This window comes from Somniosus microcephalus, chromosome 11, assembly GCF_052327205.1.
Source record: "Somniosus microcephalus isolate GS21.2 chromosome 11, FLI_Smic_1.0, whole genome shotgun sequence".
NCBI lineage: Eukaryota > Metazoa > Chordata > Chondrichthyes > Squaliformes > Somniosidae > Somniosus > Somniosus microcephalus.
In genome coordinates, this window is record NC_140997.1 from 130,278,146 (window position 1) to 130,299,830 (window position 21,685).

The window sequence follows — 21,685 nt, forward strand, 5'->3', positions numbered from 1 at the left end:
AGAATCCACCAACGGAGGGCAAGTACGAACATCTGAAGGCTGCGCTACTTAAAAAATTTCAAACGTCCTCTTACCAGCGCCACTGCCAACTCCTGGACCTCCCCGGCCTTGGTGACGCTTCACCATCAGACCTGCTTTCCCACATGCTGTCCCTCTCAGACGACAAAAATCCCGGCGCCCTTTTTCGCACGCTTTTCATTCGGCAGCTCCCCGCCAGCATCCGCCCACTCATTGTGGAGTCTGACTCCACGGACCTGAATGATATAGCCGAAAAGGCCGACCGGCTGCTCTCTGCACAGGCCGCTCGTGACGTCGCGCCCGACCTCACGGCAACGACCACGCGGTCTTCCCGGGCCGCTAGGCCCGATCACCCTACCACTCCGGGTCACTGCTACTACTACACCCGTTTTGGAGCTAGGGCTCAACGCTGCACGCCACCGTGTACCTTCAAACCCCCCCCCGCACCGGCCCCCGCGATGGCCGCGGGGCAGAAGGAGCCCCTACTGTACGTCACTGACGACAGAACCAACCGCTGATTTCTGTGCGACACAGGGGCCCAGCACAGCATCACCCCCGCCTCCGCCCTCGAGATCCAACGCGGCACACGGGGTATCACACTGGCTGCAGCCAACGGCTCTGAAATCCGCACATATGGCACCCGCATGGTCACGCTCGACCTCGCGGGCCGCCGCTACCGCTGGGAGTTCCTCACAGCCAAGGTCCTCTGCCCACTCATCGGCGCCGACTTCCTACGCGCCCACGGCCTCCTTGTCGACATTCTGAGGCACCGCCTCGTCGACATCAACACTATGGCCCCCATCCCCGGCGCCTTTACCCTGGCCCGTTCGGCCGGCCTGACGACCTACTGCCTCGCCAGAGCCACGGACGACTACTCGGCACTCCTAGCTGAGTTTCCCGCCCTCACTAAACCGACCTTTTCGGCCAAAGCCGCCAAGCACGGTGTGGAGCACTATATCCCCACCACCGGCCCCCCAGTTTCTGCCCACGCCCGCAGACTCAACCCGGCCAAGCTGGAAATCGCGCGGGCCGAGTTCACCAACATGGAACAACTCGGCATCATCCGCCGCTCCAGCAGCCCTTGGGCCTCGCCCCTCCACATCGCCCCCAAGCCCGGCGGAGGCTGGCGCCCTTGCGGGGACTACCGCCGCCTCAACGACGCCACCACCCCCGATCGATACCCGGTGCCACACATCCAGGACTTCTCGGCCCGACTGGCCGGACGAACCGTCCTTTCCAAAGTCGACCTGGTGCGCGGTTACCACCAAGTCCCCGTACACCCCGCGGACATCCCCAAAACGGCCGTCATCACCCCATTCGGCCTGTTCGAGTTCCTGAGGATGCCCTTCGGCCTCAAGAATGCAGCACAGGCTTTCCAGCGCCTTATGGACTCAGTCCTCCGGGACCTGAACTTCCTATTCGTCTATCTAGACGACATTCTCGTGGCCAGCTCCTCCAAACAGGAACACCTCGAACACCTTCGCATCCTGTTCGGGCGCCTACCCAACACGGGCTCATCCTCAGCCCGGCGAAGTGCCAATTCGGCCTAACCGAGATCGATTTTCTCGGTCACCACATCACCCCTGCTGGGGCCGTCCCCCTGCCCAACAAGGTGCAGGCCGTCCAGCAATTCCCCTGCCCCACAACCATCAAGGGCCTCCAGGAGTTCCTCGGGATGGTGAGCTTCTACAACAGGTTCATCCCCAGAGCCGCAGCCCTCATGAAGCCCCTATACGACTCCCTCCGAGGAAAATCCGGCAAGATGGACGTAGCCTGGACCACTGACACAGCAGCCGCCTTCGACGCCACCAAAAACGCGCTCGCCGACGCCACTCTGCTCGCGCACCCGAGGGCCGATGCCCAGGTCGCATTCACCACCGACGCCTCCGACCACGCGGTCGGGGCCGTGTTCGAGCAGTGGGTCAATGGCGCGTGGCAGCCACTTGCCTTCTACAGCCGCCAACTGCGCCCCCCGGAGGTCAAATACTCCACTTTCGACCGCGAGCTTCTCGCACTCCACCTGTCGGTCCGCCATTTCAGGTTCCTCCTGGAAGACCGCCCCTTCACCGCGTATGTGGACCACAAGCCACTCACATACGCGATGGCCAAGCACACCGAACCCTGGTCCGCTAGGCAGCAACGCCAGCTCGCGGCCGTCTCCGAGTTTACTACGGACATTCAGCACGTCTCCGGTAGAGACAACGTGGTCGCCGACTGCCTTTCCCGTCCCGCCGTCTGTGCGAATCACCTCGCGGTCGACTACGCACAACTAGCAGCGGCCCAGCTCACGGACCCAGACCTCCTCTCGGCGGCTACCAGCCTGCCAGGGCTACGCCTAGCCAAGGTCGCGCACGGGCCCGAAGCCACGGCAGTCACGTGCAACGTCTCACTCGGCCAACCCAGGCCGGTTGTCCCTGAGACCTGGCGCCGCCGCGTCTTCGACGCGCTCCACGGGCTCTCTCACCCGGGTTCCCACGCATCCGTCAAACTCCTCTCCAAGCGCTTCGTCTGGCGCGGCCTCAGCAGAGATGTTCGGACTTGGGCCACCTCCTGCCTCGCCTGCCAACGGGCTAAGGTACAGCTGCACACCAAAGCACCCCTGGGAGACTTCGAGGTACCCAGCCGCCGCTTCGACCACGTACACGTCGACATCATCGGTCCCCTGCCGCCATCGCAAGGCCAAACCTATCTCCTCACGATGGTCGACCGCTACACACGCTGGCCTGAGGCAGTGCCGCTGACCTCCACCACCACAGCCGACATCGCCAGGGCATTCGTTAACACCTGGGTTGCGAGGTTCGGCGTACCGGCCGACATAACCTCCGACAGAGGCACCCAGTTCACCTCCGAACTCTGGACGGCCACAGCACGCACCTCGGGGTGACGCTCCACCGCACCACGGCGTACCACCCGCAGGCCAACGGACTTTGTGAATGCTTCCACAGGTCACTCAAGGCCTCACTCCGCGCCGGCCTGCAGGACAGTACCTGGACTGACCGCCTACCGTGGGTGCTACTCGGCCTACGCACCGCGGTCAAGGAAGACCTCCAGTCCTCGGCAGCGGAGTTAGTCTACGGACAACCACTGCGCGTCCCAGGCGAATTCCTTCCGGAGCCTACCAAGCCTTGGTCGGCCGAACAGCAGCGGCTCGACTCTTTCTCTTCTGCTCAGCAGTTCGCCCCACTTCCGGTCAACCGACACGGCGAACTCGCACCTCACGTCCCGCCAAATTTACAGCAGGCGCGCTTCGTCTTCGTGCGACACGACGCGCACCGCGGGCCCCTGCGACCCCCGTACGACGGTCCGTACGAGGTACTACAAACCGGGGACAAGGTCTTCAAGCTGCGACTCGGCGACAGGGTCGAGACAGTCTCCATCGACCGGCTCAAGCCAGCACACACAGAACCAGGGGAACAGGTCCCCGTGGCCCAGCCTCCAACTAGAGGCCGTCCCCCCGGCAAGCCAGCACAGCCGGCGGCGAACCACCCGACCCAACCAACCAGACCGGCGACCACTCAGAGCCGCTGTGGCAGAACCATTAGACCACCGTCACGACTCGTCCACTCCTCCTAAGCGGATTCTGGGGGAAGCTCTGTGGCGACACGCCACCGCTGGACATAATCCGCTCACGGCAGCACAGACAGTCTAAGCAGAAGCCCCCAGCCGGGGGCCCTTTCCTCCAGCAACTTGTTTCCCGCAGGGACAGGCTGCCGGGAGCACTTCCTGTCTGGGAAGTATTTAAGTGGATGCGCGGGCTTTTCTGTTTCCTGTTTGTCATGTGGTTGGAATAAAGCAGTTGTGTTTTCAATAGCTCTGGTCTCGACTCCCACGTTTGCCGCGGTATCTCAACAATGGCAAAAATCATACAGCATGAAAAACAGGGGCAGGGACTATTACCTGAAATTGTTGAACTCGATGTTGAGTCCAGAAGGTTATAAAGTGCCCAATTGAAAGATGAGGTGCTGTTCCTCGAGCTTACATTGAGCTTCATTGGAACAATGTACTAGGCCGAGGACAGAGAGATCAGAGCGGAAGTGAAGCGGAGAATTAAAGTGACAGGCGACCAGAAGCTCAGGGTCACCCTTACAGACTGAACGAAGGTGTTCCACAAAGCAGTCACCCAATCTACGTTTGGTCTCCCCAATGTAGAGGAGACTGCATCGTGAGCAGCGAATACAGTATATTAAATTGCAAGAAGTACAAGTAAATTGCTGTTTCACCTGGAAGGGGTGTTTGGGGCCCTGGACAATGGGAAGGGAGGAGGTAAAGGGCATGTGTTACATCTCCTGCGCTTGCACGGGGAAGGTGCCAGGCGAAGGAGAAGGGCTGTTAGGGGTGATTGAGGAGTGGACCAGGGTGTCACGGAGGGAGCGGTCCCTTCGGAATGCTGAAAGTGGAGGTGAGGGGAAGATGTGTTTGGTGGTGGGATCACGTTGGAGGTGGCGGAAATGGCGGAGGATGATACATTGAATGTGGAGGCTGGTGGGGTTGGTGGGGAACCCTATCGTGGTTCCGGGAGGGAGGGGAAGGGGTGAGAGCAGAAATGCGGGAAATGGAACAGATACGGGCAAGGACCGTGTCAACCACAGTAGAGGGGAATCCTCGGTTGAGGATAAAGGAAGACATGTCGGAAGCACTGGCATGGAAGGTGGCATCGTCAGAACAGACACGGCGGAGACGGAGAAACTGGGAGAATGGAATAGAGTCCTTACAGGAAGCGGGGTGGGAGGAATTGTAGTCCAGGTAGCTGTGGGAGTCGGTGGGCTTGTAGTGGATGTTTGTCGAAAGCCAATCGCCAGAAATGGAGATGGAGAAGTCAAGGAAGGGAAGGGAAGAGTCAGAGATGGACCATGTGAAGGTGAGGGAAGGATGGAAATTGGAAGTAAAGTGAATGAACTTATCTAGTTCAGGGCGAGAGCAGGAAGTGGCACCAATACAATTATCGATGTACTGGAAAAAGAGGTGAGGGAGGGGACCTGAGTAGGACTGGAACAAAGAATGTTCCACATATCCCATGAGCCCCATTTTTCATGCAGTATGATTTTTGCCATTCCCATTTGCAACATTTTATCTTTCCTGCCTCTTACAAAAGTACAGAATGTTCTTTCAATTCCTTCCTCCCCTCCTAAACCCCCCCCCCCGCCCCCCGCCTACCCTGTCTCTGCACCTGCTTAATATCTGCTACATCTCCAGCTTTTTCCAGTTCTGATGAAGGGTCCCAGACCTGAAACGTTAACTCTGTCTCTCTCTCCACGGATGCTGCATGGCCTGCTGAGTATTTCCAGCATTTTCTGTTGTTACGTGCAGCATTAAGTCTGGGTCACCACAGTCTCTCTGGGAGTCTACCATCCTTTGCAGGCTGCAAGTGCTGAGCTCCATGGTGTGCGCAGAGCCTTGTGCAATGTTGGAGGTGGACTCCTCCACGCTCCTTACCATTGCTGAGAGGCTCTCGGGCACCCTTGCCATTGCGCCTATCATCTACATGTGCATGCCCATCACCATTCTTCTAAAGGCCTCCCCATCGAGGTCCTCATCTGAGTCCTGTGCAGCAGAAGTCGCCCTCTGGGAAGCTGGCCCCCGAGCTACCCTCTCCCCCTGGCCTTGCTGCAGCCCACTCGTCCCCGGTGCCTCACCCTATGCAGATCCCGCTACTATACTAACCTCTAAAGAACGCGTAGTGCCAGTATCTGAGCTGGTGCCTGCGGGTGAGTGATGCAGTGATGCAGTGTGTACTTCCTCCTCCTCTTCTCCTGCCTCGCTCTCAACAGTGCCCTCAGGGACAGGCTGCTCAGCTGCTTGCTGACTATCTGAAAGTAAAAAGGCACAGGAGTCGGGTTAAGGTGAGGGGAGAGGGGGCAGGAAGGGAGAAATGCATGCATACAGCACGATTGGCTGGAAAGTGTGAAACGCTTGTGGGATGAGGGGGAAGTGGGATGTGAGAAGGCGTAGGGATGAACACACCGTTGTTGTCCCCAAGGGGGTCAACGTCGCCGGTGACCATGGCGCCCACCACCTGGCGCCCAATGATTTGCAGCACTCGATTCTCCAGCGCAGACAGTGGTTGGGTGTCGGCTTGTTCCCCTGCCTGTGCGCTCCTGCTCCCTCCTGTTTAGAGCCACCTTGGCCTGCAAGAGAAAGGAAAGTGTGTGAGTGTGGAGCAATGTGTTTGGGTGATGTGCCTGTCATAGTTGAATAGCTGTCATTGTGTGCAAAGTGTCAGATGTGGGTTTAAGTGTTGGTAGTTGGAGATTGTTGGTGGGTGAGTGCTGGGGGTATGGTGTTTTGGGCAGTGTGTGCAGACTGAGGATCAGATGCTGGTATGTAGCATTTGTTGAAGCATTGACTCACCCTGACCACCCGAGTGAGGTTGTTAAATTTCTTCCTGCACTGTGTGTGGGTCCTGGGGACCACTGTGCTGCCTGAGACCTGCTGGGCTACCTCCCTCCACATGGCGGGGAAGACTTGTGGCCAAAGCCTCCTGCCACTTGCCGGGTACAGCACTGCCCTCCGTCTCTCCACAGCAAAGACCAAGGCCTCCAATGCATGGTGGCAGAATCTTCGAGATCTCTCCCTGGGGCGTGGATCTGCCATAATGACACCTCCTTCAGTGGTCCGGTTCCTTCTCCTTGGCCTTCTGCTGCTTGCTGAGACAGCTGCAGAACCAGCAATGCTGAGAATGAGGTTCTGCAGCATGATTAAAACTCCCCTTTAAGAACTGGAAAGAGCCTGTGGCAATGCTGACTAGCGATTAGACTGCACCTGAAATTGTTTAGCGCTTTGAGTCTAACGCCACTGAGCTAGGTCATTATTGCCATGGTGATGGTGTAACATGCTTTTTGGGGCAGCATTGCCATGGAATGGGCCCAGGCTAGGCAAGGTTAAAATAACAGGTGGAAACAGAAGTATAGGCACAAACACGTTCTGTGTTCCATGATCAATGAGTCATTCCCTCGCTGAATACACTATTGCAGTTAAAGTACACGTCATCACCATATGCTCCTCGTCCTGTGTTATCCAAACTTTAATCAGGTTATAATTCGGCTGAGTCACAAAGGATGAGTCAGCTACAGTACACAGCAAGTGATCAAAGCTGTTTATTTATTCCACTCTCCTTCTCTTTCTCCCTCTGTGCATTGCCTGGCCTCGCCTTGGGCTAGTGGCGCAGAACTCTACACTTAGGGATGGATGGCTTAGGGAAAACTCGGTGCTGGGGGAATGGCGAGTGGATTGCATGCTGAAAAAGACATTCTGTTGGAGTCGACAGAAATCAACAGGCTGAGACTTTTCTTTAAGCAAAAACAAAACGTGTCTTACTTTAATCAATCTCCACGAGGTCTGAAGGCTCAGCCCCATGCAGGGGCTATGACGTCATCACGCAACCGACGTCATGATGTCATCAAGTTCCCGACGCTCTTAAAGGGACCCTGCACCAATAACCCAACCCAGCATGTACATATCACAACATTGCTATACAAGGTGAATTATGTTTAGATTCATATAACAGCATTGGCTAAACATTGTGTTATTGTCCCTATGTGGTCTCCACCACAATTCCCCCTCCTTCACCAATGGTCACTAAACCTGCTTTAATATGGCACACCCGCCCTCGCTCACTGGAGTCCCCAGACCTGCTTTAATATGGTACATCCCCCTCGCTCATCGGGGTCTCTTGATTTAATATGGCACATCCCCCTCGCTCATCAGGGTCCCCAGACCTGCTTTAACATGGGACATTCCCCCTCGCTCACCGGGGTCCCCAGACCTGCTTTAATATGGGACATTCCCCCTCGCTCACCGGGGTCCCCAGACCTGCTTTAATATGGGACATTCCCCCTCACTCACCGGGGTCCCCAGACCTGCTTTAATATGGGACATTCCCTCTCGCTCACCGGGGTCCCCAGACCTTCTTTAATATGGGACATTCCCCCTCGCTCACCGGGGTCCCCAGACCTGCTTTAATATGGGACATTCCCTCTCGCTCACCGGGGTCCCCAGACCTGCTTTAATATGGGACATTCCCTCTCGCTCACCGGGGTCCCCAGACCTGCTTTAATATGGGACATTCCCCCTCGCTCACAGGGGTCCCCAGACCTGCTTTAATATGGGACAATCCCCCTCGCTCACCGGGGTCCCCAGACCTGCTTTAATATGGGACAATCCCCCTCGCTCACTGGGGTCTCTTGATTTAATATGGCACTGTAAGATTCGCAAAATTCAACAGTTTCCCCAAAACCAAGAAGATTACCCTAAAGAAGGGATTTTTGGACTGTTAATAAACCATGTCAGAATGGTATAAGAATATTGGGCCAAAGGGAGATTTAAAAATCAAGGACCCCAGGATTTTGGTTTTTATTTTAAAAGCATGTTCGAACCTGTGGAAGAAAAGGGGGGCTGCAACAAAAGGAATTGAGATTGGCCTCTGTATATGGACAGTTTTGAGTATTGGCATTAGCCAAGCTGTCTAGGGACTATCGGGACTGTCTCAGTCATTTTACATAATGACAATAGACCAACAGAAGAGCAGTTCCCGCCCAAAATTACAGAACCATCCAAAGTATACATAATGCAGAACATGCCAGCAACCAACAAAAGAACCTTGGCCCCCACAGGAAAAGACAAATGTTACTGCAATTAAACAAGAGGTTAAACAATCGCTTAAAACCAATTAAGAATCCATGGGACCACCCCAAAACCACTTCACGCAATCTTAAACCAATTAAGATCGATGGGACCATCCCGAAACATATTAAACAATTTTTAACCCATCAATGTTAACGAGCCCGCCAAAACTAACAAAGAGACAGAACTGATTTGGTGCGCAGATTAGCAGGCCTCAAACAGTATAATTGAGGGTCTGCTTTTACAACAGCAGTTCCAAAGGAGTTCGAGTCAATAGTGCAGTGCGAGTCAAGTGGTTCAAGCAGTTCAAGGAGACAACAGTGGTTCGAGTGAGAGGAGAGTTCAAAGGAGTTCAAAACGGTGGGAAGAGGGAAGAAAAGAGTTCAAGAAAGCAGTGCTGGAGGAAGTTCGCTTCATCATTCATGCCAAATCAAATCACCCAGTTCAGTCCAAGAAGAAGCTCCCTCTCGAAGAAGTAACACACCGTCGGAGACTTCGCGGCAGACCAGGGCCCCATGAAACAAACAACCAAATATTACCAGCAACTGGGTAATATTGGACCACCGCGACCAACAAAACCCAACTCGGAAGCAAACCGAAGATCCGCAAGTTTTTCCACTCTACAATCTATCCTGACTTACCCCTGGGTAAGATTTTACTGAAAAGACTCTAAACCCTACTTCTAACCAAAAGAAATTGGGTACTCACCTGATAGATCCAATACGCACCCGACCGCATCAGCGAACTCGCGAAGACTGACCAGCCACGCAGGTGAAGTCCTCTACTGCGTCCGGGGAATGGCAGGCCCCAACCGACACATCTAGAAAACCCCGAAATCGCGAACCTCTACAACTGTCAAAAGAAGTCGTTTTGGTGAGCATTGTCCCTGGTCCTCTGGAGCCCAACTTATCTAGTGAAGTGGGATTGGGAGGGGTGAAGTATTCTGTCTATTGTTATTTTCCCTCATATATTCCGAAGTGTTCCCCCAATTTAGAGTGTTAAGATTATTGTGTTGTATATTTTCTTTCTCAAATAAAGATCTTATTTCGTTCACCAAGATTCAGTTGTCTGCTGCACATTTCATCACAACCACCAAATAAGTCCCAGGTCTAGAACCAAGGGAGTGGGAGTGATTCGAACCACTCATAAGTCAGAGGTGAAGCTGACCCACACACCACCCCTTACAGAAATGGCGACTGCGGCAGTACCTTGGCAAAAGGGATGTGAGGCAGTAGACGCTGTTTTTGAAGAGAGAAATAAGTTGGAAGAGAGGATTTCCTCTTATGTGTTTGAGAAGGTGAATATCACCAAGAAATGGGTGACCATTCTGTTGCGCGCTGAGCGTCCCATGGACGCTGCAGCCAAATGGACTGAGAGCAAAGACCACAAAAAGTCTGTGGAGAAAGCCATCTGGTTGGTCTGCTCCCTGCGACAGATCCAGCTTTTAGATCAGCGAATTAAGGCACTAACAGCAGAGCTGCAGGAATCAGCTCAGCAGTCGCAAGCAAGGGCTCTAGCAGGGAAAAGGTCTGTTGCAGGAATTAAAGGCCCAAAGTCAGGAGAAATTACAGACAGCGGAAAAACACAGGAACAGACATGAATATTTTCGGTGTCAAGTCACCGAGGCAAAGGGTAACGAGTTAATGTTACGAGAAGAGAACGCCCGCCTTACCAGGCAAATAAAAGAACAGGAAGAGAGGTTAAGAGACGTGCAGGCAGCACTAGGGGTTTTGAAGCGGAAGATCATGGCCCCTGCCAAAAGCAGATCGATAGTTTAAACCTTGCTCTGTCCAGGGCAAAAGGCATGGTATGCCTCGTGAGCCCGGGTGCGGCCCGGGTGGACCTAGAAGTAGAAGGGGAAACTGTTCAGACGTCACCTGTGGCGCCGGGGAACAACTCGGTTGGGCCGCAGGAGGGACAGGAGATTTGTGAAGCTGGCAGGGAGTGCACACCACCACCACCTGTGGCGCCGGGTTTTAACTCGGTTTGGCAGCAGGGAGAGGTGGGCGAGCCAATGCAGGAAAGGTCGGAGCCGGGGCCGGTGTGCCTGGTCCGGCAGCAAAAGTTTGGCCCGCCCGGCGGTGGTGGGAGTCAAGGACTCCTTGAAAGCCAATTCATGGCTCCCCATGGTACCCAACAGCTTAGGGCTATGATAAGCCACCTGAATAAACTCACCCAAAAGGGAGGCCCCTCAGTCCACTTCATGGAAGTGGAACAGGCAGCAGGTATTAACGAGTGCGATGACTCTGAGATGGCCAAAATGCTTATTTTCTCCCTGGATGGCAAATTGTACCAGTCCCTCTCTGCGGAGAGCAAGAAAGGGCAGGGCGGGTATGCTGCCATCCGGGAGGAAGTTCTGGAAGCCATGGGTATGAACGATGGTAGTCCTTTCTCCCGGGTGGAGAAGACTACACAGAAAACAGGTTTTCGCAGACAGACTGTAGCCTGTGTACAGGAGTGCCTGTAATGGAGTTCTTAACCGGGCTCACCTGAACCAGAACGAGCTGGCCCACTGGCTCCGAAGCCTGGTGGCAAACAGCTTGCCGCAGATCAGAGCTAAGGCTGAGCTTTGGTTTGACCCGAAAGACCCCCGGGTCATTGAGGAGACAGTGGTCAGAAAACTGACCCTGGCTTACCGGAATGGTAGAGGGACAGAAGAAACATAGAAACATAGAAGATAGGAGCAGGAGTAGGCCATTCGGCCCCTCGAGCCTGCTCCGCCATTCAATGCGATCATGGCTGATCATCCAAATTCAGTACCCGGTCCCTGCTTTCTCCCCATATCCCTTGATACCTTTAGCCTTAAGAAATATATCTAACTCCTTCTTGAATATATTTAATGAACTGGCCTCCACCGCCTTCTGTGGTAGAGAGTTCCACAGGTTCACCACTCTCCTCCTTTCTGTCCTAAATGGCCTACCCTTTATCCTTAGACTGTGTCCCCTGGTTCTGGACGCCCCGACCATCGGGAACATCCTTCCTGCATCTAGTCTGTCCAGTCCTGTCAGAATTTTATAAGTTTCAATGAGATCACCTCTCATTCTTCCAAACTTTTAGAGCGGGGCAGCACGGTGGCATAGTGGTTAGCACTGTTGCCTCACAGCGCCAGGGACCCGGGTTCGAATCCGGCCTCGGGTGACTGTCTGTGTGGAGTTTGCACATTCACCCCGTGTTTGCGTGGGTTTTCTCCGGGTGCTCCGGTTTCCTCCCACAGTCCAAAGATGTGCGGGTTAGGTTGATTGGCTATGATAAAAATTGACCCTTAGTGTTAGGGGGAGTAAATACGTGGGGTTACGGGGATAGGGTGGGGTAGGGGTTACGGGGATCGGGTGGGATATGTGTCGGTGCAGGCTCAATGGGCCGAAATGGCCTCTATCTGCATTGTGGGGTTTCTGTGATTCTGTGAAAAGTCCCAGAGACCAGGTAAGGCCTCACAGCATCGGCGGGAATCCTGAGCGGCAGAGCGGGGCTATAAAAGTCCCAGAGACCAGGTAAGGCCTCACAGCGTCGGCGGGAATCCTGAGCGGCAGAGCGGGGCTATAAAAGTCCCAGAGACCAGGTAAGGCCTCACAGCGTCGGCGGGAAACTCGAGCGGCAGAGTGGGGCTATAAAAGGCCCAGAGACCCAGGTAAGGTGTACCAGTTTCTGGTCTGGGAACTCGGAGGGAAGGAGAGAGGTAAAAAGTAATCCAAGTGTGACGTCACCAGAAAGCGGGTAAGTGATTAGTTGGTAAGTATTTCTCCATTTTGAAGCTTAAATCTCTTTGGTTTATAGTTTCTAAGGTGTGATATTCACCATCTAGAATCGGGGCAGGGGGTATATAAGAATAATATTAATAAATTTAATTAATTACGTAGAATGGGAGATCAGGTGATGTGTTGCTGCTGTAATATGTGGGAGCTGGTGGACACCATTGATGCTCACGGTGATCACATTTGCAGTAAGTGTTGGCTGCTCGAGGAATGCCAGCTCCGTGTTGAAGAGCTGGAGTCCGAGCTTCAAACCCTGAGACACATCAGGGAGGGGGAGAGTTACCTGGACTCTGTGTATCAGGAGGTAGTCACACCAATTAGATTAATTAATTCAGATGTAGTCCGTGGCCAGGGTCAGGATGGTGTGACTAGAAGTGAGGCAGGTACGGGGATCCAGGAGGTAGTGTTGGAGGAGCCGCAGCCCTTGCACTTGTCCAACAGGTTCGAGGCTCTTACTCCCTGTGAGGTTGGGAACAGGGACTGCAGGGAGGATGAGCAACCTGGCCACAGCACTGTGGAGCAGGGGGCCATTCAAGTGGGGGGAGTTAAAAGAAATGTTGTAGTGGTAGGGGATAGTATCATTAGGGGGATAGATAGAGTTCTTTGCAGCCGAGAGCGAGAATCCCGAAGGCTGTGTTGCCTGCCCGGTGCCAGGGTTAAGGACATCTCCTCTGGACTGGAGAGAAACTTGGAGTGGGAGGGGGAGGATCCAGTTGTCGTGGTCCATGTTGGTACCAATGACATAGATAGGACAAGGAAGGAGGTTCTGCTCAGGGAGTTTGAGCAGCTAGGGGCCAAATTAAAAAGCAGAACCACAAGGGTAATAATCTCTGGATTATTACCTGAGCCACGAGCGAATTTGGCTAGGACAAATAAAATCAGAGAGTTAAATGCGTGGCTCAAAGACTGGTGTGGGAGAAATGGGTTTTGCTTCCTGGGACACTGGCACCAGTACTGGGGCAGGAGGGAACTGTTCCGTTGGGACGGGCTTCACTTGGCCAGTGCTGGGACTAGAGTCCTGGCGGATCATATAACTAGGGCTGTAGAGAGGGCTTTAAACTAACTAGTGGGGGGGAGGTTCCTAGAGAGCAAATAATAAAAATGACAACAGAGAAGGTCATAGACTTAGGTAGCAGTGGGGAAAATGAAAACCCGAGCGTGTCAGGAAGGGGCAGAAGGTATGGAGTAAAAGGTAAAGTAATAAAAAGGGCAAAAGCAGGAACTAAGTGTCACAAAACATCTTTGAAAGTTCTCTATCTGAATGCACGTAGCATTCGTAACAAAATAGACGAGTTAATGGCACAAATAAGCACATATGGGTATGATCTTGTGGCCATTACAGAAACATGGCTGCAGGGTGACAATGCCTGGGAATTAAACATACCAGGTTATTTAACGATCAGGAAGGACAGGCAGGAAGGAAGGGGAGGTGGGGTGGCTATGTTAATAAAGGAAGGAATCACTGTAATACAGAGAAATGATATTGGGTCAAAAGATCAGGATAATGAAACAGTTTGGGTGGAGGTAAGGAATAATAAGGGGGAAAAAACACTAGTGGACGTAGTCTATAGGCCTCCGAACAGTGGCAACTCTGTTGGACGGAGTATCAATCAGGAAATAGTTGAGGCTTGTAATAAGGGAACATCTATAATTATGGGGGATTTTAACTATCATATTAATTGGACAAATCAAATTGGGCAGGGCTGCCTTGAGGATGAGTTCATTGAGTGTATTAGGGATGGGTTTCTTGAGCAGTATGTAACTGAACCGACCAGGGGGCAAGCAACCTTAGATCTGGTCCTGTGTAACGAGACAGGATTAATTAAAAATGTCCTAGTAAAGGATCCCCTTGGAATGAGTGACCATAACATGGTTGAATTCCATATTCAATTAGAGGGTGAGAAGGTTGGATCTCAAACAAGCATGCTAAGCTTGAATAAAGGAGACTATGAAGGTATGAGAGCGGAATTGAGTAGGGTGGATTGGGAAAATAGATTAAAGGGTAAGACGATACATGATCAGTGGTGTACATTTAAGGAGTTATTTTACAACTTCCAAAAAATATATATTCCACTGAGAAGAAAAGGGTGTAAAAGAAAAGAGAGCCATCCGTGGCTAAGTAAAGAAATTAAGGATAGTATTCGACTAAAAACAAGGGCATATAAGGTAGCCAAATCTAGTGGGAGGATAGAGGATTGGGAAAACTTTAAAAGACAGCAAAAAATAACAAAAAGATTGATTAAGAAAGGGAAGATAGATTATGAAAGTAAATTAGCAAAAAATATTAAAACAGATAGTAAGAGTTTTTATAGTTATATAAAAAGAAAAAGGGTGGCTGAAGTAAATGTTGGTCCCTTAGAGGATGAGACTGGGAAATTAATGGTGGGAAATATGGAGATGGCAAAAACACTGAATGAATATTTTGTATCAGTCTTTACAGTAGAAGACACTAAGAATATCCCAACACTGGACAAACTAGGGGGCTAAAGGGGGGGAGGAGCTAAACACAATCAAAATCACTAAGGAAGTGGTACTCGGTAAAATAATGGGACTCAAGGCGGATAAATCACCTGGACCTGATGGCTTACATCCTAGGGTCTTGAGGGAAGTGGCGGTAGGGATTGTGGATGCATTGGTAATAATTTTCCAAAACTCCCTGGACTCGGCAAAGGTCCCGGCAGACTGGAAAACTGCTAATGTAACAACCTTATTTAAAAAGGGCAGTAGACAGAAGGCTGGAAACTATAGACCGGTTAGCCTAACATCTGTGGTACGTAAAATTTTGGAGTCCATTATTAAGGAGACAGTAACAGGACATTTGGATAATCATAATTTAATAGGACAAAGTCAGCATGGTTTTATGAAGGGGAAGTCATGTTTGACAAATTTGCTGGAGTTCTTTGAGGAAGTAACATATAGGGTGGATAAAGGGGAACCAGTGGACGTAGTATATTTAGACTTCCAAAAGGCATTTGACAAGGTGCCACACAGAAGATTATTGCTTAAGATAAAAAATCACGGGATTGGGGGTAATATTCTGGCATGGATAGAGGATTGGCTATCTAACAGAAGGCAGAGAGTTGGGATAAATGGTTCATTCTCAGACTGGCAATCAGTAACTAGTGGTGTTCCGCAGGGGTCAGTGCTGGGTCCCCAACTCTTTACAATCTATATTAACGATTTGGAGGAGGGGACCGAGTGTAACATATCAAAGTTTGCAGATGATACTAAGATGGGAGGGAAAGTAGTGAGTGAGGAGGACATAAAAAACCTGCAAGGGGACATAGACAGGCTAAGTAAGTGGGCAGAGATTTGGCAGATGGAATACAATACTGGAAAGTGTGAGGTTATGCACTTTGGCAGGAAAAATCGTAGAGCAAGTTATTATCTTAATGGCAAGAAACTGGAAAGTACTGAAGTACAAAGGGATCTGGGGGTCCTGGTGCACGAAACTCAAAAGGTTAGTATGCAGGTGCAGCAAGTGATTAAGAAGGCCAATGGAATGTTGGCTTTCATTGCTAGGGGGATAGAATATAAAAATAGGGAGGCATTGCTTCAGTTGTACAAGGTATTGGTGAGACCGCACCTGGAATACTGCGTACAGTTTTGGTGGCCATACTTAAGAAAGGACATACTTGCTCTCGAGTCAGTACAAAGAAGGTTCACTCGGTTAATCCCGGGGATGAGGGGATGGACATATGAGGAGAGGTTGAGTAGATTGGGACTCTACTCATTGGAGTTCAGAAGAATGAGAGGCGATCTTATTGAAACATATAAGATTGTGAAGGGGTTGGATCGGGTGGATGCGGGGAGGATGTTCCCGATGATGGGTGAAACTAGAACTAGGGGGCATAGTCTTAGAATAAGGGGCTGCTCTTTCAAAACTGAGATGAGGAGGAACTACTTCACTCAGAGGGTGGTAGGTCCATGGAATATGCTGCCCCAAAAAGCTGTAGAAGCTACATCATTACATAAATTTAAAACAGAAATAGACAGTTTCCTAGAAGTAAAGGGAATTAAGTGTTATGGGGAGCGGGCAGCAATTTGGACATGAGTCTAGGTTCGGATCAGTCATGGCCCTGTGGGTAGCGCAGCGGGCCCAGGGGCCGTATAGCCTGATCCTGCTCCTATTTCGTGTGTCTAATTCTGTTAGATTCAGGAGATGGTTCTGTGATAGTGGATTGGCGGTTAGGATCAGATCAGCCATGATCTTATTGAATGGCGGAGCAAGCTCGAGGGGCCGATTGGCCTACTCCTGCTCCTATTTCTTATGTTCTTACGTTCTTATGTTAACTCCAGCGAGTACAAGTCCAATCGACCCAATCTCTCCTCATACGTCATTCCTGCCATCCCAGGTATCAGCCTGGTGAATCTTCGCTGAACTCCTTCCATGGCAAGAACATCCTTGCTCAGATAAGGCGACCAAAACTGCACACAATACTCAAGATGTGGTCTCACCAAGGCCCTGTACAACTGCAGCAAGACATCCTTGTTCCTGTACTCAAACTCTCTCGCTACGAAGACCAACATACCATTTGCCTTCTTAACCGCCTGCTGCACCTGCATGCTTACCTTCAGCGACTGGTGCACAAGGACGACCAGGTCTCGTTGCACTTCCCCTTCTCCCAATCTATTGCCATTTAGATAATAATCTGCCTTCCTGTTTTTGCCACCAAAGTGGATAACCTCACATTTATCCACGTTATATTGCATCTGCCATGTTTCTGCCCAATCACCCACCAAAAGGAGAAGTATATGAAATAAAACCTAGCCAGGGTAAGAAAGAGTGGCACCAGGAAGGGGGTAACCCTTCTGATACGAAGCGTAACTACTTTGGGTGCGGGAAGAATGGGCATTGGAGAAGGGACTGTAGGAATCCATGGAAGGATAACATAGGAAAGAACTCGCCAGCTCCTGCCCCAAAAACAGAGACATCGACCTCTCCCCCCACGCTTGATTCAACAGCAGCTGCGATACAAGTTTTATTAACTGGCCCAGGGAAGGTAGCCACAGCCACTGGTGCTTTAACCCCATCTGCCCCATACAACCCAGACCTATGACTAGAACCAATGCAGCCTGTCGACTTGTGTCCCCTTGAATACGATGAGGGGGGCAGGCCCTGTGTTAAGATGGGGGTGGAGACGGTGCAGGGGAGATATTTGGTGGACACTGGAGCTTCCAGCACGGTGGTCCATTCGGAAGACCCGACCAATTCGTCCAGGTCTAACAAGGTCTCATTTAGCCTAATGGGATTCACAGGGAATGAGCAGGCTGGGGAAATTCCAAACCTTTGGCCATAGATTTAGGATCCCTCCATACCACGTGGGAGGGAAACCAAAAGGCCAAGCAGGGGGCCAGGGAAAGAGAGTTCTGGGATCCCTGTAGAGCAGGTCCGGCAGCCGCAATCCGGGACAAGGGAGGCACACAGGGGCTAGCTTTGGCCCCGGACTTAAAGCAGGCCCAAGCCCAGGATTCTGCCCTTAAGGCCGTCCTGGTAAAGCGAGAGAACGGAGAGTCCATAGAAGGCCCAGTCGGGGCAGCGGACGGGACTTTAAAACAGGTTCACTGGCAGACTGCTAGTTACATTAACCAGTGTAAACTGTTTAAACCCGAGAAAGGGGAATGGCCAGAAAGGGTGAACCACCCTAAAGATAGAGATCCTCAGTCAGCAGCTGTCGCAGACTCACAGACCGCACCGGAGGGGGCAGTGGCTTGTGTTACTGGAGGGGCCCTCCCACCAATTATTTGGGACACGCCCCCAGTAACCAGAGCCCTAAGGAGGTCTCCTCTCATACCACAGCCTAAACTACCGTGGTCACCTGTGTATCAGTTCAAAAGGTCCAGCCCCGGAAGGGCCATAACCCAAGAGGGAATGCCCAAGGTAAGGGATCAGCTTAAAAATAGGGATCCCCAACCTGCCGCCTCCAACGGTGAGGGACTCACAGGAGAGGTAGCATTGGGCAGAGAGAGAGACAAGGGTCCCCAGTCTGCGGCATCAGGCTGCGCGGAACCCACAGGACAGGACAGGGAGCCAGCAGCCACACCGAAGGAGGTAGTGTGCTGCAGTACAGGAGGGCACACTCCCCCGGTCAACTGGGATTCAGAGAAACTCCCAGTTCCTTTAAGGAGGACTCTCCGGGTCCGGTGGCACAGGCCACCTTATGCCCAGGTGTACAAGCTGCCCAGAGGCCACAGAAGACAGAGGCCAAACAGGAATTAGCCTGGCCGTCCGGAGACCGGCGGCGGATGTATATAGCTTTCTGGTAAATTTTAAAGTTTTTTTTATAGTTTTAGGATTATTATTGTTTAATTTTAGTTTATGAAAGGTTTAAGTTTTCGAGACTCAATAACTGTGTCAAGCCAGAGAACGTTCTCGGGACATGGTTATTTGTTTTATGTGTCCCTACAGAAAGGAAATCGGCATGGGAAAGTTCCTGCTCCTGCTCGCCCTGGTAGGGGTGAGCATCGGTGACCGAGGTGACGTGGAGGACTCCCACATCTATGGGTGCTCGGGAGAGAGAGCACCAATCGTTACCGCTGGGGGTGGCGAACGGGGTGTGGAGGAGCTCGCCATCTACTTCCATGAGGGAAGGTGGCCAGGGTGGCTGGGGTCTAACTCCACACAATACTGCAGCCAGACCGGGTTCACATATGGGGAGGCTGCCATCCCATGCCCCAGGGTACAGGTTGTTGCTACAAGGGTCAGCGTCTCTGAGGGGAAATGTGTGTGTTTGACATGCAAGGGACAGATTCCCCTGGATAGGTGGTGGTGGCTCAGGAAGCTGAGCAGGGACATAGGGGACCGTACAGTCGCCTGGGATCGATTGGGCAACAACACCCACCGTACGATCACAGGAGCCCGAGGGGGAGTGAGTGTGTGTTGGGATAAGTGGTGGAAGTCGGAACAGGGAGTTTACATTTATATGTGGGGGTCAGAGAAAGTCTGCCCCACAGGCATATCCATCATCTTCCACAGGCAATGGCAAGATGCCGGGAAGGGGATGGGGTGGGATTTTAGCCTGCATGCGTGCGCGGTCCTACACTCCCCGATCCCAGTCAATGCCACCGAACTCGTAGCACGCACCCGAAAGCCCCTGACCATGATCACGACATCACGGACGATAGTACAGATGTGTCCTACCACCACCAAGGGACCAGGGAATGGGTTAGTATTAGTGCTAACCGACAAGTTGCTGTACCAGGGTGTACACTATGCCATGGCCTCAGTGATCCTGAACCTGACCGAGGCACGCTTACCTGAATGGTGTCCTAAGGAGACAGAACAGCTATACCAGGCCCTGCTGAAGGAAATGTTTAGGAAGTTTTATGAATTCGACTTTGCCAACATAGACAAAGCGAAACTGTACAGTTTACACCCTGAGCATACTATGGGTGCGGGGAGACAAAGGAGGGGAACCTGGAATTATATTTTCACTGCCTATAATACAGGATCTTCAGTAATAAATAGCTTGGATGATATAGAGCTACAAACACAGATAAATGGTCTCAAGACCTAATTAAGAAAGATCCTAACAGAGGAGAAGACAGTGGTAGGCTCAGAGCTAAACGAGGACCAAGCCATGACGGTCCATTTAAAAGAGGTCATTGCTGAGCTGGAGAGACACACTAAAACAGTAAATGCACTCATACGGGAGGACAGGAATGCTTCGGATCAGGCTGCACAGAATGAGGTGTGCATGCTATATGGGGCATGGTTGCTAGGTGAGGGCCGTAGCAACCTGGAGGATTTAAAACAAGGTTTAGTCCCCTCCTGGATTAGCAACAAGCACCTCGCAGCCCTCCACCCGTTTAGTAATTCGCTGAGCCCGTGTCAGCTCCGTCTAGCCTCTGAAGCCTACCCTGTCCCAGTGGATTGTGGACGTTCCAATCACACTATCATGGGGATAGTAGTGAGGATGCCGGTCATGGGTGGGACAGCCCGACCCGCACCGGTATACAGGGTGGAGAACATTGGAGTAATTCAAGGGGGTGCACACGTCCGTTTCACAGAGGTCCCACCTTATGTCACGACAGGTACAGACTTCTCCGGGTGCCAGAGCCGGGGTGCACACATAATACTGTGTCCCCAGCACTTGAACACCTATTCTAGACCACAGAGTGGGTTTAAAGCTGTTGGCGCACAACCTGTGAACTGTACCATGGAGGTAATAGCACAAGACCATGTTCCCCCACAGGTAGCATTCATAGGGGGTGGGACATATTGTGTCACCACAAGTGTGCCCCGCTACCAGCATGGACAGCACATCTGGTGTCTGATGAGTGACAGCAGTTTCTGCTTTAAACCCGAGGCAGAAGTTAAAGTGGCCCAAGAACGGATTGTCCCCATTCCTGAACCCTCCACTGTTCACCTCACTGTCAGGAAAAACATCACCAACCTGCAAAACTATGTTGCACATTTCGGCTATGAAATTCCCCCTCTACCCGAACATCTTACCGCCCTATTAAAAGCAGTGGTCATCTCACAAAAGCATTTCTACACATTAGAACAGAAGACAGTCGCGATAGGGGCCAAGATCTTGGATATTGTAGTTCCACCCTGGTGGGATATTTTTGAAAATATAGAGGTCCCTTCTTGGATCAGACTGGCTTCACATATTTTAGTGGTCTGCCAGCTCGGTATAGTTTTCTACTTACTGTGCACAAAGTGCAAGGGGAGGGACAGAATGCTCCGATCTCAACATGAGAGCATGAGACAAACATAGAAATAAAGTCTTTGACTAAGTATAAAACAAACCGTAACCATTATTAAAATAAGGTTTTGTGACTATGTCTGATTATTTTTCTTTCTATGTGTACTATGTTTCTCCAAGTGGTGCAGGGGTGTTGGACCCCCTCCATGCTTGGATGTGAATGTAACCGGATTTTTGTACCTTGTATATATTTTGAACACTACACCAAAAAATGGGGAATGTATGTGTTTTTGGGTTTTAGATAGATAAAAAGGGAAAGGTTGGCTCTCGGAGATCAGAAATTTTGCTCACCCAGTATGATACTCTAGCAGATAGAATATCACAGGAGGGAATGTAAGATTCGCAAAATTCAACAGATTCCCCAAAACCAAGAAGATTACCCTAAAGAAGGGATTTTTGGACTGTTAATAAACCATGTCAGAATGGTATAAGAATATTAGACCAAAGGGAGATTTAAAAATCAAGGACCCCAGGATTTTGGTTTTTATTTTAAAAGCATGTTCGAACCTGTGGAAGAAAAGGGGGGCTGCAACAAAAGGAATTGGGATTGGCCTCTGTATATGGACAGTTTTGAGCATTGGCATT